Consider the following 20966-nt stretch of genomic DNA (forward strand, 5'->3'; position numbering starts at 1 on the left):
TCACTAGTCAACCACATCTACAAAGCTCCTGTTCTCCCGCAGGACAGACAGCTCACTGTGTAAGGTGCTTGCAGCAGAGGTCTGGATGACAATGTAGGTAACATATTGAAGCCCAGGAAGGGCCAAATCACTGTTTCGTTCTGGATAAGATGTATTAACACCAAGGGAAGAAGTACTATATAAAACAATTATTAGTTATGTGTATTTTCACCACAGCCCGTGCCTTTGTAAGTTGATTCAGAGAAAAGTGGTTGAATCAATGAGATTACCTGCTGACCCAGCCCTGTAAGCAAGCGGTTCAGACGTCTTTTTTGAGGCATTGCTTCTGGCTGGCTGTTCAATTTTTTTTTCGTGACTAGGGCCTCATTACGACTTGGGCGGTCGGCGCTATCTGCCCTACCGCCGAACTCCCCGGCGCTAATAGCGCCGGATCACGAGTTTGGCGGTAATATTAATTCCCATTCCCCATTGAGCCCATTCTGGAATGGCCCATTCCCCATTGGGCTAAATGGGGAAATTTCGTGCTAATACCACCGGCGGATTTCCCGCCGGCGGTATGAGCGCGAATTTTCGGCGGATTTCCCTCCAGCTCAGAGCTGGGACGAAATCCGCCGAAGTCCTGATTTGGCGGACCCTTAAATCCGGCGGTAATAGCGCTACCGCCGGATTTAAGGGTTACCGCCAAAGTCGTGATGAGGCTGTGATATTTATTTCCAGTGCTGTTTGCAGGGGACTATTTTAAAAGTTTCTCAGGGGGGCTGGGGCCCCATACTACGTGGGATACTGGTTTTCTCCCAACCCACCCCCGCACCTGGGGTTATTCTGATACATTGCTTTTCTGCAGTTCAATTACCTTATATCTCTCTGGTCAAGCAAAATGAATATACTCAGGTTCTCAGTATTAAAAGTTGGTACAGGACGTTGCCACAACAAAAATGTCCTTTGGGTTCTGATGGTACAGTGCAAAGGTCCAGCATTTCTTTCATTTGATAATTTTATCTCTGTGTGGTTAGACAAAAGACACTGGGCCCTAGGAAATGGAAATTGTCGCCTTTTCTTTCAACACACAGAGATACAATGTTTGAACAAAATACACACACTTATGGGCTCCTATCTATTAAACATGTTAGCTTGTTTTTTTAAACTGCTGAATCTTGCTACACAACATATGCATTCAGATACTGCTATCACGCTGCGTTTCTTGTTTTCATCTACTTTATCTCTGTGTGGTTGAATTAAAAAAAAGATACTGGCCCCTCAGAGATGGACTGATAAAGAAATTGAATGCCTTTTTTTCCCTCCAAAACAAGGATGCACAATGCTTGAAGATAAGGCAGACAGAGGTCTGCTCCATTGCACGTATATGCTTTCATTTAAAAGAACTGGTGAATCACCTAGCACAACATGCACAAAAGAAACATTACCTGTTAGCAGTTTCTGAATGTGTATCTACTTTATCACTGTGGTTAAACTAAAACAAGACACCTGGCCCAGGGTGATAGATTTTAATGAAATCAATTGTGATGTTGTGTGAAGCCGGCACCCATGTCACATGTGAAGGGCAGGCCGGGTCACAGGGAGGTGGAGTGAAGAAAGCGAATGAGGAGGAGTTTAGTTAGAGTGAGGGACACGTATCAAGAAAGACATGTGTTGGTACCCTCTGATGGCGTTCGCTCCTCATTGTGTTTGTCATGTGGGTAACTGGGAACGCATCTAGCCCATATACCGAAGAATATCAAAGTCGTGACGAAAGGGTCGACCCATACGTATTTGGGGGCCCCGCATCGGATGATCCACATGTGGCGTTTCAACAGGTGGAGCGGCCCGACAGTCATTGCTGTGCAGCGGAAGGAGCCAGAGCGGTATCTGGCAACAGGAAGGGGTGTTTCGACGGGTGGAGCAGCCCGATACTCAGCAGAGCATGAAGGAGCAGAAGCAGTGATCCGGGCAGATCGCTGCAGGTGGTGCACGGAACTGCCTGAACGAACGCGATGCCCGAACCGCCTACGAAGTTCGTGCCCTCTATTTCATGACACGTGCGTGGGACTGTAAATGCATGAGGAAGGCACTGCAGCCTCTCAGGTCCCACTCTGTCTCAAGGCAGTGCAAAGTAAAGGATTAAACATCCCAAGGTCAGTGCACATTGGGCATTTGGTATACTGCCATAGACCAGGGGAGACACAGGACATCGCCCATGCAGGCATTTTCATTTCCACCATCAAAGCAGGGCAAAGAACTTCCTGGCATACAGTAAAGGCACGAGCAGGGTAGTCGTGACCACAGTAAGCCCCTGCCACAAGAATAGCACATTCCAGCCAAGGAAGGGCTAGACTACACGTCCCTTCCTGCCAGTCACAGGATCACCATACCAGAAGAGGAGGATTTGACAGTGCCTATCATGCCACAAGCAGTTCTGCCCTCCAGGCTACAGGTCAATTTGATAATGCAATTACCCACCCATTTTGACTTATTGGATACCAGCGGTTTGGGCCCTAATTGGAGAGGATGGATGAGAGATTTCGCGGTTTACATCAATCCCATTGGTGTTTTGGAAGAACATAGAAAAAAAACATCCTACTAACCCTGTCTGTAGGCCCAAATGTGCGTGACATAGTAGACGAACTGCAAAACGGAACCGCAAACACCTACTCCAACCCAAAGACAGCTCTCACGGATTATTTTACACCCCAAACCAATGTGGACTACGAACGGCACATGTTCAACATGACTAAGCAGCAAAAAGGGGAGTCAATGGACACATACGTGATGCGTCCAAACGCATTCGACTTAAACACTGCGATTTCAACAACTACTCGAATGGTGAAGCGCTCAGATCACACATCATTGCAGGGTGTCTGAATGTGCTGATTTTAGGAAGAAGTTGCTACAGAAACCTTGATCACTGCAGGAGATCCTATGCCTAGCAACATCAGACGTGGCCTTAGCTCTTCAGGTGGCGGGTCTGAGTGACATCAAGATCTTGCATGGGAAAACGGAAAACCTCCACAAACTAGAGACAATGCTACTGAGTAAAGGTAACAGAGAACCCTTCTGCTATAGATGTGGTTACGAGTTTCCTCACAAAGGCCTCCGCCCAGCCATAGAACAACAATGCACAGGTTGCGGGGGAACAAACATTTCAAAGCTGTGTGTCACATGTACCTCAGTCAAATACGAGGTGAAGCAAATGGTGGGAGACCAACATAAGGAAGGGACAGAAGGATGCAGAGTGCCCCAGGAACGTGAACCAACCCTATGAGCCATCCATTGAAGGCAGAGGGACAGAAGGGAAGAAGGAAAGCCACGGGTGAGAGCACCAGCAGAATGGCAGACAAGCAAACCAACAGCATCCAGGTACAGAAGATAACTCAAAAGATACATTCAATATCTGGTTGAACAGTCACAGATGGACAGCATGTCCAGCGCATTGTCAGAAGAAGAGTTGAGAAGAAGAGATCCCCATCACAAAGAGCCACGGAAAAGAGGATCCCTCTACGCACTAGAAAATCCAACAGCCAAAGAGCAAAGTCCAATACTGCTCCTCCAAGTGAATGACATGGCGACTGAATTCCTAGTAGGCACAGAAGCTACCGTAAATGTCATAAGTGAAGAGGTTTATAACAACCTCACGCATGCTCCACGACTACAACCAGCAAAAGTAAACATCCACCCCTATGGTTCAAAAACTCCCCTACTCTGCCAAGGATACTTCAGGGCACAGTGTAGATGTAAAACACAGACAAAAAGGACACCCATGCATCTACTGGAGGGAGCAACATATAACAGGTACATTCTAAGCTTCAAAGCCCCCATAGACATGAGCCTCATACATGTACTGTACAGATTCATGGCACACAAATATTTAGATCCATCAGCCAAGATAGAGCAACTGTTCCCAACACTATTCAAAGGTCTGGTAAAACAAAAGAATCGCCAGATCAACTTGCACAGCGACCTACAAGTATTGCATGTGGCCCAACACTATCGTATTCCAGTGAACATACTGCAAGTTGAGGAAGAGCTGTACGAATTACTGGATGCAGACATCACAGAGCCTGTAGAAGTCCCCCCTCTGGGTGTTGCTGAGAGTTCCAGTGCTTAAAAAGGACTCACAGGACATTAGAATATGTGGACACATGCGCCGGTGAATGAAGCCATACTGAGACAGCGTCACCAGGCCCTCCGAATCATTGATATGGTTAATCTACTGAACAATGCCACCATATTTTCAAAATTGGACATTCACAAAGGATATCAACTGGAATTAAGCAAAGAGTCCAGATATATAACCACATTTGTCACTCATCTGGGACTCAACAGATATAAACGCCTCAGCTTTAGAGTTTCTTCGTGTGCAGATATTTTTCAGGAAGACATACATAATGTCATAAAGCATATCCCCAACTGTTTAAATAACAGTGACAACATTTTAGTGTTCAGACAGGATCAAGAACAACATGACAACACCCTCATGAGAGTATGTATGGCTCTCAAAGAAGCTCAACTCAATCTTAATAGAGAAAAATGCGAATTCAGGAAGCACACTCTTCATTTTCTGGACACATATTTTTGGCACAAGGCATGGCCCCGGATCCAGAAAAAGTGACAGCCCTCACAGAGGCAGACCCCCCAGCATACTTCTGCGACATACAATCCTTTCTGGGTCTCACTAGCTACTGTACCCGGTACATCTGGAATTTCACATCAGTATGTGAACCCCTGAGTGACCTGATGAAGCAACAAGCAACGTTTGTGTGGATGGAGGCATGTCAACAGGCGTTTGAAACAATTCACCAACGGGTAGCAGAGGCCAAAAATATGGCATACTTCAATACCTCACGGGAGATGGAATTGGTTGTGGGTGACAGCCCCGTAAGTTTAGCTGCCATTTTTACAAAAGTGGATCCCGGAGACAGCGGGACGTGCCACATTATCTTGTACGCCAGTAGAAGACCTTCGAGGACCGAACAAGTATACTCGCAGGCTGAAAAAGAAGGCCTGGTCGTAGTATGGGCCTGCCAGCATTTGCATTTATTCCTCTATGGAAAACCCTTCACAGTGGTCACCGACCAGCAAGCCCTGCTTTTCATTGATGGGAACCGTCAAGCAAAGATGCTCCCCAGAATTGCACGATGGGCTTTAAATTGCAGGACTACAGCTTCCGCATCATTCATCGTCCGGGGACGGATGATAACCCTGCTGATTTTCTATCAAGATGTCCATGCAAGAGCCCCATGCCTACACCCTCAATTGCAGACCAATATATACATTACACCCTACATGCAGCTACCACCAAAGGGGTTAACATGGCTCAGATCGCACAGGAAACTGAAAATGACCATGCCATACAAATCATCTTCAGTTGCATTGAGTTAGGTCAATGGAGGCAGGCCACGCAGGCGGGTGTGTGCTCCGATTCAGAAAACCAACAAGATCTCAGCAGTTTGGTGGCGGTGAGGGAGGAACTGGCCACATCGGAAGAAGGGCTGTTACTCAAAGTAACCAAAATAGTAATTTCCAGGACATTACAAAGGAAGATTTTGTAGCTTGGACATGAAGGACACCGCGGGATTGTGTCCCCCAAGAGGATGCTACGACAGAAAGTATGGTTTCCTCAGCTGGATGCGCAGATGGAAGCACTGCTCCGACAATGTCCCATGTGTGCAGTCATCAGACCTCATACATGACCTGAGCCCTTGTGCATGACACATCTACCAGAGAAGGCATGGAATGAGATAGCAATCGATTTATTTGGTCCCCTGGAAGGGGGGAATACAGATTTGTAGCAATGGATGAATACCCTTGATTCCCGGATCTACAATGGTACCCTCCACCGCTACTTGCCACACCATACCAGTGCTGGACAGGATGTTCGCTGCTTATGGCATATCTAGAGTAGTCAAATCTGAAAATGGACCCCCTTTCACGGGGCAGGATTTTAAAACGTTTGAAGAATACATGGATTTCACCCACAGACGAATAACACTGTTATGGCCAAAGGCCAATGGAATGGTGGAGTGTTTTTATGAGCAACATCAAGAGAAAAATACAGATTACACGCCTGACGGGAGAGCCTATTGAGAAGATCTTATATCAGCTAGTCTGTGATTATCGCAACACGCCTCAAAGTACCACTGGAAAAGCACTCTCAGAAGTGATGTTTGGGCAAAATACATGCACAAGAATCCCACATGTCATGGCTCTGGGGGAGGGCTATGCCGGAGACCCTGAGATGCGGGTCGAGGGACATGAGTGCCATGGAAAGCATGAAGGAGCGAGCTGATGTGGCCAGAAGAGCCTGTGAAAATGATCTAGCAGTGGGGACGTTGTGATAGTACACCAGCCCAGACTCACAAAAACACTGCTGCGTTCGACAAGGAACCCTTGACTGTCACTCGAGTTAAAGGGTCTCTCATCACCGCTGAAGGGGAAAGAAGAGAGGTGTTGTAACCTAGTCCCTTTGTTGGTTTCCATCTGCTATGTGAGCCGTGTGTCTGTGAGTGGAGCTTGGATTGTTCGTGTGAAGCATGAAATGGGGTGAGTGAGAGGGTTCCAGGATTGAGGGTTAGGGACTTGCAGGGAGAGAGCCAAGGGTGTTAGCACCCTTCCCATTCCCATTCAGCCCTATGGGGGCTCAAATGGAATGGGGATGTACCGGGTCCGGGTTCCCTGAATGGGGAAATACCGGGCCCTCCAATTGTCGGAATGGCCGGTATTTCCCCATTCAGGAACCGCTGCCCGGTATGGGGTTAGCAATGCCGCTAGAAGCGGCATGGCTACCTCCATAGTCGTAATGAGGCCCTTAGTGTTGGAGTACGCAAATTAATTTATCTCTTAGAGTAGTGTGTTTGGGCATGGGGCCCGTGGTGCAATTGGAGATCTTTCTACACAGGTAGTTGCGTGTGAGTTGTAGGGCATGGGGCCCGTGTTGTAGTAGTGGTGCGTTGTAGGTTACCGCACACTGTTCCTCAGAGTTGAGGTTGGTGTTTTGGAGTGAAGTTCAGACTCCTGGTAAGTTTTCTGTGGTGCCAGGCGATGCATTGTAGGGGGGTAGTAGATTAGTTAGCTCACCAGTTGATTTTGGTTATAACCATTTTTTTTAGGGTGGCACTCAGATTTTTGGGCCAGTGTTTTTGTGTGTGGTGTTTTGGGTAATTGCTGTGGGTTTTCTGGACCAGGTCTGAACCACACTGGTAGGTGTTTTTATGATTTATGATTTATTCTACAATTTTGGAGAGTTAGTAGTGCACACTTTATATTTCATCTTTTGTGTGCGTTCTGAAATGTTTGCAAATTTGGAGTTTTTGCAATGCACTACATTTTTCACCCTGTATGTGTGTGCTTTGTGGAGTTCTTTTTTTTCGGGAATTCAGCAAGTGCTACATTTTTCCATCTTTTTGAGCACTTGTGTAAGAGTTATTCTTGTTTTACACGATGGTGTCTGTGCACTTTTAACACACCACACCTTTTGTGGCCGTGTCATGTTTTTTGTGATGTTTGTGCTGTAGGTGGCTGGCCTATCATCTTTCCTTTCTGTTTTGTGTGGAGAGAAGTGGTGATGTGTTTAGTGGTGAGGTGGTTCGTGCTTTAGGGTTACTTTTAAGGTTAGTGAGACTCAGACCTTTTAGTTAATTCTCCATGTGTTTTATATTGGATGTGGGGAGGTTGCTTGCTTTACAGAGACGGTAGTGTCCTGTTTTGGGGTGAGGTTGTGCTGGGATGCGGCAGGTCCAGGGTTTGGGTGTGGCAGGCCCTTACAGAAGGTGTATGGTTTTGTTTTGATGGTTTTAGTTTGTTAGTGGGGTTTTGCTCAGAGAGAGCAGATTGTGCTTGGGGGTGGCAGCCCAAGGGTCCTGGGGGGCAGACCGGGACATAAGGTGTTTAGTTTCTCGAGGGTTATTTCTTTGTACACATTTGATAGTTTCTTTTTGTTTTATAAGGAGGGGGATGGTGTTGTAACCTAGTGCATTTGTTGGTTTACATCTGCTATGTGAGCTGTGTGTCTGTGAGTGGAGCTTAGAGTGTTTGGGTGAAGCATGGAATGGGGTGAGTGAGAGGGTTTCCAGGATTGACGTTGGAGACTTGCAGGGAGAGAACCAAGGGTAGAAGCAGCACATCACTTGATCTCCTGTCTCACCTTTCCTACTGAAGCTGTAACTAATAAAAAAGACTTCCCTGTTATAACCCTGACTCTGGTGTGGTTCCTGTTTATCCTGCATGTGCTATGAACCACCCAAAGTTACTTTAAGAGGTCAGCCAACATTACACACACTTCAAGAAGATGCCTGGGATAATCATGACAAGAACTCCGAAAGAGGACTCTGGTCCACAGGAGTGGGATGCTCCCTATGAAGGAGATGGAGAAGATTCCAGTGAAGAACAGGTCAGTTCGCCTTTGCGGGACGGGAATGGTCATCAGCCGCTGAACCTGATGCAGAGGCCCCAGCAGGCGAGTAACAGTTCCCGGAGGCTCATAGAAGAGATGAACTGAGTGGTAACATTTTGTTAAGAAAGGGAGGGGTTGTGATGTTGTGTGAAGCCAGTGACCATGTCATGTGTGAAGGGCAGGCCGGGTCACAGGGAGGGGGAGTGAGGAAAGCGGATGAGGAGGTGTTTAGTTAGAGTGAGGGACACATATCAATAAAGACGTGTGTTGGTGCCCTCTGATGGCGTCCGCTCCTCATTGTGTTTGTCCGCATTGAATGAGGCGTTGCGTGGGTAACTGTAAACACATCTACCCCATATCCTGAAGGATATCAAATCACTCACCTTTTCTTTTTAACACTGTGTGATTAAAATGTAAAATGTTAAAAACAAACACATGCATTGGCCTAGGAGCTCTGAGTGATTGTACAAAGAAAAGACACGGGGTCCACGGAGATCGACCAAAAGCCTATCTTTTTTCAATAAACTGCAGCCTCTGTAAATATACAATAAAACAGTCTATGAAAGAACCATTGAAAACTTTAAGAAATCAAACTTTCATAATACTGCTTATCTTTGGGACAAACTGCTGCACCCTGCATCAGTCTTCTCTGCTTTTCTGTGCATATTTCTTTTTGTAGTGGTGCATTGGTACTGCTTCCAGGCTGGCAGAGGGCACGTGTGAAATCTCGGCAGCCATTTAAGAGCCGCAAACAATGCGCACAGCAATTGATCCTGATAGCAATGACTGTCAGCACTGACATCCAATAAAAAGGCATACTTTTCTGTTTTGTACGTTTTTTTCAATAATTAGAAACAGGAAACATGCACTTCCGTCTGTATAATATGTGAATATTTGTAAAAACAGTGAACAGGAAGCCTTAGGTATAATTATAATGAGAAAGGTGTCTTTAGCTATGTTATTCTATGAGAAATCGAGGCTCCCTCTCATGGCAGCTTTTTCAAATGGGAAGATAACAACATGCTATGGGAAAGCACTACTCTTGGGGGGCATTACAAACATTTTGTGTTATAATGTTCAGGGTACATTTTACAAAGGCCCATGTTTATCTATGAGAAACAAATATCCCGTTAAGGTTAGTTGATCAAATTAAGAGTTTAGACAAATACACCCACAAGTCTCTGCTGGTTGGCAAAGATAAGACAAAACTGCCCAAGTCAGGATTGGTTAGCAAGGGAATATGGGTTGATTAGATTGATAATTAGCTGCACAGAAGAAGAGAAACTCACAGACCACTGAAGAACCTAGAGGCAGCTGAAGGCTATGTTCCCGAAAAGCCAGAAGGGGAGACCTGGAGGCCTTGTTAAACCACAATGCTGAACTGCCTGGATAAAATGAAGTAGTGGCCAAATTACTGCATTATCCATGGTAGCGCACATCTGCCCATAAGCCTAAAATTGGCCCTTTGTCAGTTTTTCCAAATTCAAATGTGTATACATGCTCCATTAGTTTAGAGGCAGAACTCAACTCCAGGGCTAAACTGCTTTGACTAGAAGAAGCAAACAGCTTTGAAATTACTTCACTATGCGTAAATCTCAAGGGCTTAAAAATTGGCAATTTGTTAATTTTTCCAAATTCTAATGTCTTGACGGTTTTAATATTTTGAGGGCTGAAATAAGGCATTTATTACCCATTCTTTAAACATATTTGTATTACCATGGTTACACCATTAAGAGACACTATGATGTATTTTTGTCAGGTAGCCTTTCAACTACACCTGTGCTGGTGAAACACCGTTTATTGTGATATCAAGGTTTGGTACAGTTTATTAAGACCTGTGCTGGCCCTCGTATTTCTTTGGCCAGGAGAAGTGGATCCATCAAAGAAGAGAGGATGGAGGAAAGAACTCCTTAAAGGGGGTTTTAAAAATGTTTTATTCCATGACTTAAGATCGCTTTAAGTTGTTTTAAACCAACTTCACTTAGAAGCAATATCCTTTTAACAGTTTTTTGGAACCCTTTCCATTTAATGGGTTTACAGGGGGCAGCATAACTTTACCGGTCCCCTGGCTTGACAATCCTGACACTTTTAAAGACTGCATACCTTCCAGATTGGTTGTATGTTGCCTGAACATTCCCAGAGTAGAGTAGGATGCTAGGACTACATTTGAACAATATTACCTGAGTAGGTGGGTCTTACCAGTCTAGGTAATGCCGGGCGCCAGTTAGATGCCAAAGCACAGCAGGGGCTTTAATCATACCCCATGGTATTACCTGCTCGGTAATGCCCCCCTGTGAGGGTAACATTGATATTAGTACCCTGTTGTGTTGTACAAGGGTACTAATATTGGGTTTTTTAAATTTGAGAAATTACTTGTTTGCTGTTTCTCAACTTTAAAAAAATGACAAAATAAGATGCCCACTATGGATCGGGGAGAAGGGAACTACACGTAGCCCCCTCTCCCTTTCCATGGTGGCTAGTCACGTATCGGGGACGCACCAGAAACTCTACTGTTCCCAGCACCAGTGATGGACAACAGCGCAAGGTAAGTGGGGTGGGGGTTGAAATGGAGGTTAAATATGCTGAAATGGGGTGGGGGATGGGGACGTGGCGGCACAGGAGAACACTTGCCTGATTATGCAGCAGGAGAAGATGGTGGCCTCCAGCTCTGAGGAGGATGGTAGCAGGGACTTTACCATTTGGTTCATAGAAGTTCTAGAAGTCGACCCATAATAATATTATTGTCCAGTAGTTAGCATGTCAGGTGCTCAGAGGAAGAGGTTTCTCTTAAACTAAGCACAGATATCCAATTCTCTCCATATTATTATGTCTGCTACATCGATATTCTCTGCCACACAATCTGTGCTGTTCAGGTGGGGCTTTACATTGCCTTTGGGCGGAGGTGAGGCTCTGACATATGCAGAATATGAATAAAATAATGACACTATTTTAAGACATAAGAATAATATTGTGGTTGGCTCTCCATCTTCTTCCTCACTTTCGGCATGCATGGTTATTGAACTCTCTTTCTGTCCTTATGTCTCTGTCTGCTTCTCCCTCTTCTAGAGTGTTTCAGTCTCTGTCTCTCTCTTAGACTCTGGAGTAAGTTCTTGTGAGCTGTAGCTCTGTGTCTGTTGTTCAATGTAAGCATCTCCAACGTTCAATGTCTCTGTTGCTCCTACTAAATGTTTTAACACCACACATGGTATTGATGTAGAATGAGGTAGCCATTGCTCCTAGAGTGCAGCATTCCTTCCTCTTTCTATTCTTTCTGGTTGCTCAAAACCACATGTGCAATTTCAGAGAAATGGTGAAGCCACCCCTACTTTTCATGTGCTTGCAGTTTCTCAGAACTACTAAGCTATGGTTACAAAGTATTAAAACCACAACTCCCCATACTCAGTACTAGGATGAGTCACAGTGTTGCTACTCCCACAGTAGACCTTGGAGGAAAGACCCTAGCTTTTTCCTTTGTCAGTACCAGCACAAGTCCAGGATGTTTAGAACACCATAGAACCAGTGGGAGGGCCTAGGTTCGAATCCCTATAGTAGAGCCTAGGGGGAATGTAAGGTTACACCTAAATTAATAATATAAGAACCTGAGCCCAAGGACAGGACAAATAATATTTTAAAGATTCCCAGTATTAAAGAAGGATAAATAAATAAAGTGAAACCACGTTTACAACAACAGAACTTCAAACTGGACAATCAAGAGAGAGAGACCCTAACGCAGGAGGACCAGAGTAAAAACACCCTGCCAGCAAATCCTTGAAGCAGGGCTTTCTACCAATCAGCAGCCAACAGGATAAGGAGGAGTCTGGTTAGAAAAGTAGAGCCAGCTCCCTCAGTGGTCGAAGTGTAAGAAAAGAAGTAGAGGAACTATGTTCGCTGCTAGCCTGCCCCGCTCCTCACAGACACCATTGCCATGCCCCCTCCCACACACAATACAAACCCCTAAACACATTTGCCTGCTGTTTAAAGGAATGTTCAGTGCAGTGCACTGAAAGTGTAAGTTTCAACTTCTTCCTACACTCTTATTTTAAAACGAAACCGTTCCGTAACGGTCTCTTTTTAAAATAAAAGTACAGGAGCTGTAAAACCTAATTTAAATAAGTATAGGAGCACCGCTCCCAACCGCACCCGTTCACTTCGACCGCCAAGCTCACTATGAACTTGTCTCAGTCAGGGGCAGGTTCCCTGCACTTCTCTCCAGACTCTGGGGCATGAAGAGAAGCTGTATCTTGAAGGAGGAGGAGTTGCTGCTTGTGTCAAGGAGCCTGGAGACTACCATGGAGTACTGCCTGCCTGGAAGCTGCTTGAAGAGCCTAGAGGAAACAGATTGACCAGGGGTAAGAAGGAGAGTACCTCTATGGCACCACCTAAGCCTAAAAGGTGGAAGAGTTTACCCACCTGAGAAGCCTGAGAATAGGCTGTGGAAACTGACTAACCCAGTGGGATGAAGGAAAGTCACCCTGCAGCACCACCTAAGCCAAAGGGTGCAAGAGATGACCTGTCTGGGAAAAGGCTGAGGCAAGAATGCACTAAGACCCTGGTAGAGAGGACACGGCAGAAGCAATGCCCCAGAAGGGAAGAGGGGCAAACCAATACCCCTATAGAGAGAAGAGTGGCACAAATCCAGGTCATTTGAAGATGTGAGTGGCAAAAAAGAGAAGAAAATAGGTAAAGAAGAATAAATCCTGAAGGAAAAGGAACAATGCCAAGTCCCCTGAAGAGGAGAGTGGTAAAGCAAAAGGAAAGAGAAAATCCCACAGAAAAGGGCCACCAAGTAAGTAGTCAGAATAACCCACTGAGGGGGTAAAATACCAAAGCCAGGGCGACTGACAAGAACCCCTGGGTGAAGCCAGGTGAAGGTTACACCTCCTGAAAGGAAGACAGGGGCAAGGCCAAGTAGAGAAAGAAGGAAAACAGACCCCAACAGGAGTTTGGGCACAACAGACCCCTGGAAGCAGAAGATGGGCAGAAGCTAAAAGCTGGGGAAAAAAGAAAGATAGAGAGAAAAACCGAGAACCCTAACAGAAGGTTGTAGCAACATATCAAACAACCGAGAGAGAGAGAGAGAGAGAGAGAGAGAGAGAGAGAGAGAGAGAGGGATAACTTACCCAGAAGACTGGGATAAAAAAAGAACCATAGTGCAGGACCCAGCTGATCCTTCGCCTAAGAGGTCCCGCTCTGGAAGAAAACTATAGGTCCCAGTTTGAGTTCTTCGTGTATGCGGCCCTGTTGGTTATCTACCTGACGAAACCCTAAGAGAATACCTCCTTGAATTGTTCGATTTTGTTAATTTAAGGGAGGACGTCTAGCTAAACATTTGAACCTCAACACTTTTCATCTAAGGAAAGGACTATGTTTTTTTCCCTCATTGCACCATTTGATTTGGCTATTCTGAAAACTTACTTTTTAGGAACCAATGAAACCTTTAAGTTGAGTATAGTCGTGACTAGGGCTGGGTGGAATTGTCAAATTCCTTTCTGCCAGCAGTGGAAGTGAAATCGGTAAGATTTTCATCCGTTTCATCGCAATCTTCCGTTCTGCCACCCCTGCATATCAAAAAGAGCAGCACAAAGTTTCTCGGGCCATCTTGCAAACCTAAACGAGCCGTGTGAAGTTTCTCATGCCGCTGCACGAAACCTAGTACGGATGGAAAAGAGTGGCATGAAGTTTCTCGTGCTGCTGCATGAACCTAGCATTTCTTTGTTTATTTATTTATGCTTATAAAGCGCATGTCACAGGCCCAAGGGCATAATAGCACTAACAGGACGTACAACATAAAATCATAACAGATAGAAGAGACTGTGCCTAGGAACAAGGGTAAGCCCTTAGGGCGGGCCCGGTTCGAGAGCGAAGCTGAGGTTGTGCTGGAATTCATTCAAACAGTCTGGTTTTCAGGTCCTTCTTGAAAGTGGGGAATGATTGGCATAGCCACAAATCAAGAGGCAGCGCATTTCAACTTTTGGGGGCAGCAAAGACAAATGACCTCTGGTTGACCCCTACCAGTTGGACCATGGTGTGCTGAGTAGCCCCACACTGTTTGATCTTAATGCCCTACTGGCCGGCAGCCATGGAAGTCGATTAGAGAGGTAGGCTGGTCTTAGACCATATAGGCATTTGTGTGTAATACACAATAGTGGAAAGTCACTTTGCTGGCTAACGGTAGCCAATGAAGTTCTCTCCTGGCATCTGAGATATGTTTATGTTTCTTCAGCCCTTTTACTGTTCTGACTGCATTATTTTGGATAACTTGAAGGCGCATGATTTCTCCTTTCCATATGCCCTGCAGCAGCCCGGCCTCATAGTCCAATTTGTCACTGATAATGGCCCTGGCGATGGATGCACAATTATCCTGTGATAGAAAAGGTCTCCGCTGCCCGAGCAGTTTAAGGTAATAGGATGTGGACGAGACCAGAGAGCTTACATGAGCCTTCATGTTCAGTTCTTGATCAATCACCATCCCTAATGTCTTCACTTTCGAGAGGGGAGTTATGGTACATCCAGCGATGACCACCTCCTTGTAGGCTGGGGATAACATCCACATGTGGGAAGCTGTCCCTATCATCATTACTTCCGTCTTGGCATCATTTAGTGCAAGATTGTTCTCCAACATCCAGCACTGGATCAAAGAGTAGAATCCCCTGACAGAGGGATGAGACACTGAGTATCATCTGCATAATTAGTATACAGTACCCATTGGCGTCCAAGAATTCAAACAACGGAAGTGTGAATAGATTGAACAGGATGGGGACAGACAGGATCCCTGCGGCACCCCAAAGCATACCTGAAAGTGTTCCGCTCTGCTACTGTCAGAAAAGACCCTTGCAGTTTGTTCAGACAGAAAGGATTCTATCCATTTGGCCGCTGCTGGGGAACAACTGGCAGAATGCACACGTCTGGCGACCAGCAAGGCGTGAGCCACCAAGTCAAACGGCGCAGGAAGGTCAATGAAGGGAATTAATCAAAAAGAGCATTGTGAAGTTTCTCTTGCCGCTGCGCGAACCTAGCACGAATCAAAGAGAGCGGCACAAAGTTTCTCATAATGCTATGCAAACCTCATACAAATACAAAAAAAAGCTGTGCAAAGTTTCTTGCGCTGCTGCGCGAACCTTGCACAAATCAAAAAGAGCCCATGCAAAGGTTCTCTTGTCTCTGTGCAAAACTAGCCTGGCTCGCGGAAAGAAAGGCACAAAGTTTTGTGTGCCGCTGCATGAAACTTGCATGGATCGAAAAAGACCTGCACAAAGTTTCTCGTGCTGCTGCACGAAACTAGTAGGGATCGAAAAAAGACTTGCACAAAGTGTCTCATGTTGCAAACCTAGCATAGATTGAAAAAAGACCTGGACAAAGTTTCTCATGTCGCTGTGTGAACCTATCACAAATTGAAAAACCGTGCAAAGTTTCTTGTGGCATAGTGTGAAACAAACAGGGTTTGGAAAAACAAAACTAGCACGAATAAAAAAAAGACCTGTGCGAAGTCTCTCATTGCACTACATGATACATGAAACATGAAACTAACATGGGAACGAAACACAACACTCTGTGTGAAACCACACAAAACTAGACGAAATGTCAGTGGCGGAGGATCCGTAATGCTGATTTCGCAGAACGTGTAGAAGAGGATTCCAGTGCAAATTTTGCACTTTTCACTTCACGGGCGAGAAAATGTTGATTACCCTTAGTCGTGAAAGGTGAGTTTACTTTATGGTTTTTCTGACTTCGGTCACCTTTTTAATTCATAGGTAAAGTGCACCTTAGATTTCGCTATTTATACCGGATGGACTTTTAAGTCACTTATGTTTGAACACTTTGCTTTATTCCTTAGTCCCTGGCTTAATAAAGAGTTTTCTTTGAAAAGACCCAAAGTCTGAGACCCTTCTGTTCACCATGTCATCACAGTACTCATGGACATCTGTCAGTTTGTCCATGCCAATGTGCTTTTGCCATGGATTGCTACCACCACAATAGCCAAAAGTCAGCTCTCTTGCATCTCTTGCGGTTTGCTTTCACTACTGTACTGAGGTCATCGCTAGTTAGAACCACAACAATCAGCATTCAGTTATCTTGGATCTCTTTCGGTGCTGTGTTTCTCTTGAGGCTTGTTGGCCCTCCTAACCTATGGTCAGGGTTTGAATGCTACCTCCTGTCTATGTCAAATGTTTATCAATGTTCATAGTTACCAGTTTTTCTTCAATGTACATACTTAACATAGGTCATAATTGTATATAGTTGTTATGTTCTTAGAATGTAGTGACCTCACTCCCTGAGCCAGTGTCGAATTGTTATGACTTGAGAGAAGGAAGTTCCGGAGTTCAGTTTAGAATTAACCCTGAGAGAGGAAGGCCACAGTCTTACCTTTATGATTGTAAATAAACTTCTCTACATATTCAACTGGAATTACCAGTATCATACGTCAAACAAGCTCTGCATCCTTTACAATACTGGTGACGAGCCGCCCAGACTGCGGTGGAGAGTGGCAGTGGATTGATCCAGCAAATAGTTTGGGAGAAGAGTCCAACTGGAGCTGAACGGTAGCACATTTTGGTGTGGTGCACTGTAATCTGTCATCACCAGGAGGCAGCATGAACGGGCAAAGTGCAATGTTGGTGATGGATCGAGAAAACACTGCTGGGGCAGAATTTGATCTTTCGGTGGTGAAACTGAAGGTCTACTCGAAGTACACTGCGGTGAGATTAGGGAGGGGTGCTTGCAGCACCGCAGCAATGACCCGAGATTGCGCACTTTGTGAGCGCTAGGTGGCACGAGAGATTTGCATAGTAATAAGCAGGAGCCTAAGTCAAGAAGCCAGGCAGCTACAGGAGGCCATTTGTGCACAGTGTCGGACCTGCCAGTGTTCGATGTGCATCTGCTATAACAGTCTAGATGGCACACAGATGCGCACAAATGTGCATTATGCATCAATAGAGATAAGGCCCTCTCAGCAGATTTCTAGGGCAACAAATCCGAGTCTATGCGATGCGAACAGAAGCGAAAAGCTACAAGAAAGGATTTTCCTGCATTGGCATACGTGCAGCCATGTTGGTGCTAGGAGTTTGCTAAGTGACAATCGCTAGCGCACTACACACAAGGGCATATTCTGACCTTGTCTTGCATCTTCCCCGTCTCAGTAGCTACTCACATTTACACATGCATATTTATTATAAGGTGAAAGAGAAATTCACCCTGAAAGACTTCAGAAGACAGTTGTTTTTCTTTAAATCAAAGTTTCCACAACAGGGTTTTGAGCAGTTGTTAATAAGATTCTTCTATAACTTCACAAGGTGTACCTCCAGTGTGAGCTCGCCAGGATGAAATTTTATTTTTGGAGTGCATGTCATCACAGGAGGACTTTATTATATTGAGTTTTGGTTTCTCAATCATGGCTTACATTTCCAGGGCTAGCACTATTTTTACCTCAGCTTGGAGAGCCATTAATAAAATGGAAAGACTGGAAAGAGGACTTTCTGAAATGTGTCTTGGCATTGTATGGGACAAACTATGCAGTTCAGAGGAAGAACACTCTGCTGTACCACTGTCTTGGCAATGCAGGGCAAGAGGTGTTACAAAACTCCCAGAAACTACCCAGCCTCTGGAGGCGGCAACATGGAACAGCTTCGACATCAGCATTGCCAAGTTAGATAAGCGCTACGAAATCAGGGAAAACAAAATCTTAGCTTAAAAGCATTTTGGCCCCAGGGAACAGAAGTGTGGCAACACCATAGAAGATGTTGTCACTGCGCTCTGTGGGCCTTGCCATCAAATGTATGTTTGGACATTGTCATGAGGAACACATACATGATCAGCTTATTATTAAGTGTTTGGACAATAGGATTAGAGCAGAACTGTGGAAGGAAAGAGATCCTAATCTAGACATGATGATTGAAATAGCAAATCAAGTTGAACACACTGGCCAATGCATCAAGCAATTTAACACTGATGATGAGAAAGTTATGGGGGAGAAATCTATGGCAGGGGATAGTGTGGTTTTGAATACGAAGTGTCAAGGTCAAGGTTACAAGAAGAGTTGTGAGAACAGTAATGATAGTCGGAAGACCAGGAACTATAAAAGCAGAAAGGAGAACTGGGAGCCAAGAAGACGACAAATGGGAAACATGACTGAACGTTCAGTAGGGCCACAGAAGAAGAGATGCTTCACATGTGGGAGTTCTCCGCATTTTGCCAATTCCAAGGAGTGTACAGCAGTATATGTGGAGTGCCGTCTGTGCGGTCTTAGAGGAAATCTATCAAAGTGTTGCTGGTTGTCTGATAAACCTGGGAATGTTCAGGAGAATGAGCATGAAGATTCAGATTCAGAATATTGCGGTATTGTACGAGTAATTCAAGTAGGGAATGCGGTAATGACCACAAAATTGAAGAAGCCCAGGGAGGTGATCACCATTCATGGTGTTGAAGTGTTAATGATAATAGACAGTGGTTTTGATTATAATTCAATTTGGAGAGGCACGTGGGCATCTAATTTCAAATGCTGTGTCCTAAAGGAAGTTGTTGTCAAATCAAATGCATAGGGGAAAATCCCCATTCACATAATAGGGGAGATGCATGCTGAACTGAAGTTTCATAGGAGGGGTGTCTGGAGCAAGATTTTTGTTACCAGTGTTGGGGGGTATTTTCCTGGAGCAGTCAAGCGGCATTCAGAATTAAGCTTGATCCCAATGCTGATCGCCCCGTGTCTGTAGTGCATCTGGCTGTGTCAGAAAACAAAAAGAGTAAGATTGTGGAAGTGAAGGGCACAAAAGCGAATGTGGAAATTTCGTCAAATTTCGTCATGAGTTCCGCAAATAATTGCCAACAAAGTTGGGTGTCTGAAACTATTTACACAAGATCAAGTTGAAAGGTGACACTCTGCCAGTTGTTCCTAAAGTGAGGACAGTGCCCCTTGCACTCAGGAAGGAGGTAGAAGTGAAGCTGCCAGTCCATTCCTGAAGTCCCTTAGCTCTGCCTCCTGGCAATCACATGAAAGTCACACACACTCTGCATGGTTTTAAGTAACCCTTGCACTTCTTTCTTGGCTTAAAAGGTGCTTTGTCTATGGTTGTGTTGGTCAGGATGCTGAGGCTCAAGGTCAGGCTTGTCCAACCTTTTTGAATGTGGGGCCGAAGCATTAACTTTTTGTCACCCAGTGGGCCGGCGAGCCAAAAGTCAACAACCTCACCCAAAGCAGTATATTAAAAAGCGATATTGTGTGACCTTTGGCACAATAGCATCACAGGCAGTGATAGCCATGCAGTCCCAAGGATTGCTTTTGGTGTCATGGGCAGTGATCAAAGGTTAGTTGCTTGTGATTTCTTTCAGTGTCTATGTGTTAATATTTTTCTGAAATAGTGGGGGAGACCGAGCGTAGCGAGAGAGCTACAAGGTTCTAGGGAAGGTTTTGGGGGGTCCCCCCTCCAAGAATTTTTTTTCAAATATGGGGTTGAAATGGTGCATTTTACAGCAGCAAAGGTGACCAAAAAGCCATAAGTTTACAATCAGTTCTAAAGGGGAACATGAAAATTCCATGTCCCCAACAGCAGAAAAGAACATTTTACAACACAACACATTTTAATGATTAATGTGTCCAAAGTGTAAGACAGCATTGTCACTGATGTAACACATTGTCATGCTGGTTGTACCCAAAATATGCCTCTGTAGCAACATGTCTATGCTGGCTGTTCCCAATTTAGGCCAGCATTGTCCTGTACAAAGCATGATTGATGATGCCTGAGCATGTGCCGTGTGCCCAATACATATGGCAGCTTATCTCTGTAATACACATTACTTCTGTGGTGATGAAAGAAGCATAATTCAATTCAACAGATAAAATGTGGAAAAGCGATCACCCAAAGGTGAACCTAATTGAAGAAACGCAATGTGAGCACAATCTAAAAGTATGCAACCTAGCAGGCCGAGTGCACACTTTACCTTTTCTTTCACCAATAAATCGGGGGGAGAGCGCGAACTCAGTCCCCCACTACCAGAAATAATGCAGTCGTGTATCCCGCATTTGGGAACATAGCAGGGGTCAGCAAATCCGATGTGCAATGGGTAAGCCTCACCCTGGGAGATCTGCCCTCGAGATCACATTCTCCCCTGCCAGCTAAGTATGAGTTGCATGCAAGAGGGCAGGGGTTGGATCAATTCTGGGAAGCCCCGCTAAGCGAGGGTGAGAAGGTAGGCCCTGACCCAGCCCCAACCCCCCAATCCCCGGAAGCTCTGACCGTCTGCAGAGCTGCCTGTCCCGCATGTAGGGGGAAGCTCCAGTAGGCAGAGCCCAGCAGAAGAGCAGATTGTAGCCCAGTTCCTTTCTCCCATCAGGCGCTGCTCGGCCCGAGATTTGTATAAATAGCAGGATGGCTCGAGCAGGCCTGTTGCAGCCTGCCCACTGGCCTGCTCATGGCCCTTCTGAGCGTAGCTGCTCAGCGCTGGCCTCATCGACACCATCATAATCATCCTGGACCTCGATGCTCCACCAACCCTGAATCTCAGAATTCTGCTCAATGACAATGCTGAAGCTTTGACATCTTTGCCGTAACCATATGTAGTGTTGTGTCAGCCGAGCCTGCACAGCGCC

The 20966-nt window shown here is 45.4% G+C and overlaps 1 non-coding gene across 1 annotated transcript; it reads right to left on the minus strand.

The window, feature by feature from the left end:
* Window positions 1–20338: 20338 nt before the first annotated feature.
* LOC138517235 (U1 spliceosomal RNA) lies at window positions 20339–20500 on the minus strand. Its single transcript, XR_011282446.1, has one exon. It is a non-coding gene; the product is annotated as a U1 spliceosomal RNA (small nuclear RNA).
* Between the last annotated feature and the right edge of the window lie 466 nt (window positions 20501–20966).

The sequence above is a fragment of the Ambystoma mexicanum genome, chromosome 6q, assembly GCF_040938575.1.
Source record: "Ambystoma mexicanum isolate Mex_15411 chromosome 6q, UKY_AmexF1_1, whole genome shotgun sequence".
In the NCBI taxonomy this organism is placed as follows: Eukaryota; Metazoa; Chordata; class Amphibia; order Caudata; family Ambystomatidae; genus Ambystoma; species Ambystoma mexicanum.